At 51.1% G+C, this 4,847-nt stretch overlaps 1 non-coding gene across 1 annotated transcript; it reads left to right on the top strand.

The window, feature by feature from the left end:
• Positions 1–2,056: 2,056 nt before the first annotated feature.
• On the top strand, positions 2,057–2,130 carry trnat-agu (transfer RNA threonine (anticodon AGU)). Its single transcript has one exon. It is a non-coding gene; the product is annotated as a tRNA-Thr (tRNA).
• Positions 2,131–4,847: the final 2,717 nt, after the last annotated feature.

Here is a 4,847-nt window from a genome sequence, read left to right on the forward strand (position 1 = left end):
TGACGCTGGCTGAGAAGCTTTGGCGACTCAGAGTCAGAGGGCAGCGAGAGGCTGGGCAGCTTGTGTACAAGCTTGTTTAGCAGCGGCTGCGGGTGAATCCGAGTGAGAAGGCAAGCCTCAGGATCTCCTCGGTTTGCAGAGTGAAGGAATTCATCTGGAGAGAGAAGCAGAGCGCAGAAAGCTCGACTTTGACAAGGGTGAAATTGGCTTGTCCGATAGATGGCATCAGCAAATCCCTGCAGTTTCTACGCAGCGCGATGGGCAGCGCTCGCCAGACGCCACACATCATCCCAGCGCTGTAGATGTGGGCCAGTCTGAAGGTGAGGAAACGTGGTGAGACCCCTCGCTGCCGCCGGCCTGGAGATCAGCAGGAGGTGGTTAGCTGAGCTGCTGAGGCGTCCGGGGAACACCAGACAGTTGGGAGACAGGGTGAGGTGGAGCCAGGGGCCCAACTTTAAACTGCGGCAAACTTTGAGACAAGTTTCCAACTTCTTGTACGAGGAGGAGAAGGAGCAAGTTGGCATCATGTACAGTAATCCAGACGCAGGCAGGCGAGGTCTGGGAGAGTTCAGCTGTCAGCTAACCTCAGCAAGTGCGTGGGCTCATGCACACACCCTCCGTGACAGGATGGTTTCTGCTGCCTTCCCACTCTGACTCAGCTTCAGCTCACTTTAATGCTATCAAGGACACGTCACTTCCACTGACAGCTGGGACCACGTCACTGACTCCCTGCACTACTGAACCGAGCGACATGAAGGTCACATCAAGGTCACATGGTCAGCCCCACTAGAGAGACCAGACCCAACCACTGTGGCCACTCATGAATTACAGGCTCCATGTGAGAGTCAGGACAGAGATGATCGCTCCATCATGAGGAGTCTTGGTCCTAGCTAAGATCTTTGGTTGTGCTTATCTCCTTGTCTGACACAGATTCAGTGTTTCTCACTCACAAAGAGCATTCGAGTGCTAAAGGTCAAGGTCAAACTCACAAGAGTGATGACAAATGGAGCGCCGGGGTCCAAGTCCTGAGATAAACCTCGGGACTACAGCACCTGCAAGTCTGGTCTGTGGAAAGGACATAACCATGACTGAGCCGAGGCCAACACTCGGACACGCTGAGGACAAGCTGTGCACTGAGGAGAAGACAGGAGGCAGAGCTGGAGGTAGCAGAGATGAAGATGCTGAGCTTCTCTCTGGGAGTGAGAGCAGGATGATGATAGGATCAGAGGGACAGCACATGTGCTCAGGTGTTTAGGAGACCAAGTCAGAGAGGCTGGATGGAGATGGTTTGGACATGGACAGAAGAGAGAGAGAGAGCCAGTACATTGGTAGATGAAGATGTTGAGATGTTGGAACTGGCAGGCAGAAGGTGGAGAGGAAGGCCACAGAGGAGATTGATGGAGGTGGTGAAGGAGGACATGAGGTTTGGAGGTTTGAGAGAAGAGGAAGCAGAGGACAGGGGGAGATGGAGGAAGATGATCCACCTCTGAAGGGAGAAGCCCAGAGAGACAGAAGAAGAAGAGCCTTTGATGAGTATTTCCTCAAATTCATGCTGATTCCAGTTTGCATGTGACTCCAGTGGAGAGGTTGGTGGTGACACGTTGCAATCCTGACTCGCAGCCATCACTGAGAAGGCTTCAGCTGCAGCTAGAGTGCTTCCATCATGACACAAGAACCACTGTTGGAGGGTTTCCTTGCGCCTTGTGGGCCATTCACAGGTTGTTTTACAAAAAAAATAAAGCAAAATGATTAGCATATTAGAAGAATTCAACGACTGAAAGTTTGTTTTCAGTCTCTCATTGAAATAAACTTTTATTCATTCATGTTTATTCATTCTGTGATCTGAATATCCTCCCACACCAAACGTGCCGTGGCCGTGTGAACATCTGACATTCAGCCTTGGTCTCCTGCCATTTTCAAGCCTTTTGAAACAGTCGTGTCAAAGTTGGATATTTCACGTGGCACCTAAAGGGTTGAATCAATGACACTTCATCAGTATTTCATTGCTCCACAGACTTGATCTCCAAGACCACTGGGCTTCTCTCTTCACCTGTGTGGCGCTGTGGCTTAGTTGGTCAAAGCACCTGTCTAGTAAACAGGAGACCCTGGGTTCAAATCCCAGCAGTGCCTCAGAGGTGGAGCATTGCTTTTAGACACTTTATCAAGACAGCAGGATTTATGGCACCAGTTTGATGAAGGAACCTCAACACCAGTGGTTCCATGGTGGAATGGTCAGCACTCTGAATCCTGTGATCCCAGTTCAAGTCTGGGTGGAACCTGTCTTTTACACCTGGCAGAGCTCAGACTGAGCAGATCCCAGGGGCCTTGTTTATCAACAGAGCTGAGAAAAGGTTCTGAATTCCTTCATCCAAATGAAATGTGTGGAACTTCAAAACACTCCAGGCTGACTGACCTTGACTGAGTCGATTAGAACCTGTCCACAGTGGAAACTAGTTTACTGGACAGACACTTCAGTGAAGATGACAGTGACGTCACAGTTCACTTCAGCCAGCATCGTCGAGCCAGACAGGAGTCGCAACGGTCCGTCCGTCCAGTGGGCAAGAGCAACTCTCCTCGGTGCCTGAACCAAACACTGCAGTGTCCTTCCTCCAGACCTTCCACCACATGGAACTCTCAGATCTGGAGGTGGCCACGTTCCTGACACGATGGCACACACACACAGCCACCAGTCCACAGTGCCTCACTGTGAAACGTCCTCAGCTCTTCCCAGCTCCGGAGCTCCAGCTGCGCCCCAGGTGATCGTGTCGCTGCCACGTCATGCCTCATGCGTGTCCGCTGAAGGGAGTGGGCGGCGGTGGAGTGGCTCCACTTGATGCTGACTGAGGGGAAGGCGTTTCCCTGGATTGATTGTGTGGGTGTGCGTGAGCCACTGGACGATGGCCGATGAATTAATGTGGGGATGAAAATATCTTCCATCAGTTCACCAGAGGAAAGTGAAGTCATGAGCCCAGCGTGACATGTGAAGGAGGCACTCTTGCACTGAACCCTCACCAAAACCCGGCGCTCCGGCAGGTTCACAGCTCTGACAATGGACACTTGAGGAGGCGACGTCTTGAAGAGCTCACTCCATTTGGAGGAGAAATAACCACGTGACTCTGGGCTCCAGCTTTGAAGACGACTGTGGCCTTGAATCAAACCAAGAGTCAGAGCGTGAGCACCGGCACTCTGGAGGAACTCGGCAACCTGTGGGACTCGACATGGACGGACTTCCGTGCGGGGTTTAGACTCGAGGAGTCAGATTGACTTGTGCAGCTGTTGGGTCCTCAGATCTTTGAGTCAGATCATGATTTCTGGACCCTGTTGAGAAACTCGACAGGACTAAGCTAGCATGTCGCCAGTAGCTGGACGAAGCTAGCATGTAGCCAGTAGCTGGACTAAGCTAGCATGTAGCCAGCAGCTGGACTAAGGTAGCGTGTAGCCAGTAGCTGGACTAAGTTAGCATGTCGCCAGTAGCTGGACTAAGCTAGCATGTAGCCACACTATGAGTGGACTGATGTGCGGCTGCAGTAGCTTCAGCTATGCAGCTTCAGTAAACAAACTCTGAGACTCATCACGGTCTCATGACGTCTAATAACCTTCTATACAATGGAGCAGTGGTGTGTGGAACCTGGTGCAGTGTGTGTTCCTGGGTCTGAGCCCATGTCTGCGGTGGTCACATGACTCACCTGATATCAGCTGTGTGGTGGAACTGGCCACCACCATGATCTGCAGATGTGTCTTCACCTTCCTCCACTCAGGGAGTTTGGATCCTTGGTTCTCACAAGGAGACCTGACGTGTTGCTTTCAGGAGACGGCATTAGCGTGAAGAAAAAGGAAGAAGCTCTGGCTCAGATCATTCAAGTTAGTCACGTGAGCTACGAGCTAATTCACTGAAGCAAGACGGAGAGGAAACACAGCCCAACATGAAGGATTTCCTTTCTGATGTCCCTTCAAATGTGGCTGCAGTTTTCAAGCACTTGGTGCGAGCAGAACAATTGGTTGTATATTTCCAGGCAGTGACATGAACACAACACAGAAGCAAATGACTTCTACTGTTTGGTAATTGAAGGAAAATGAGTGAGAGTGAATTAGTTATTGAAATGAACCCTGGAGATACACAGACATAATGAGAAAGTAATCATCGCAATGTTTTTATTTTTCCCTCATAAACATCCCAGGGTCAGGACAGGAGTCGATTTAAAAAAAAAAAAAACACTTCTAGAGTTAAGTGTGTTTTCCCCAACCACTTGCAGTGAAGGAACCCCAGTTTCCGTGTGTGTGTGTGTGTGTGGAGCGATGTGTGTGTGTGTGTGTGTGTGCAGCGGTGGGTATGTGTGTGTGTGTGTGTGTGTGTGTGTGTGTGTGTGTGTGTGTGTGTGTGGAGCGGTGTGTGTGTGTGTGTGTGTGTGTGTGTGTGTGTGTGTGTGTGTGTGTGTGTGTGTGTCCAGGGAATCCCTGAAGACAGGCAGGTTAGGGATTCGCCCAAGACACGCCGGACTGCATGGAACAATCATTGCCTTCACCTCTCACTTCCGCTGAACAGCAGAAACACAGTGGAGCACAAACCAGGGCGATTTAGAAAAACATGTTCCCATCACGAGGAGGCGAAAGGTGGCGCCGCCGTGGCGGGAAGGACGGCGAGAGGGAGGAGAAGGAAGCAGGCCAGTCAAGACAAAGAGACCCTGAGAGAGTGGCGTAATTGAGAGAAATGAAGGGAGAAGCTAAAAAGAAAGCAGCCCGGGGAAGTGGAGCCGCCGAGCCAAATGCCAAACGTGACATAATCTGATGAGAAGGTGGTTAGTAATTCCATAGGATGCGATGCTTCGGTGACCCGCTGCCCTGCTGGG

Source organism: Synchiropus splendidus, chromosome 4 (genome assembly GCF_027744825.2).
Source record: "Synchiropus splendidus isolate RoL2022-P1 chromosome 4, RoL_Sspl_1.0, whole genome shotgun sequence".
Lineage (NCBI taxonomy): Eukaryota > Metazoa > Chordata > Actinopteri > Syngnathiformes > Callionymidae > Synchiropus > Synchiropus splendidus.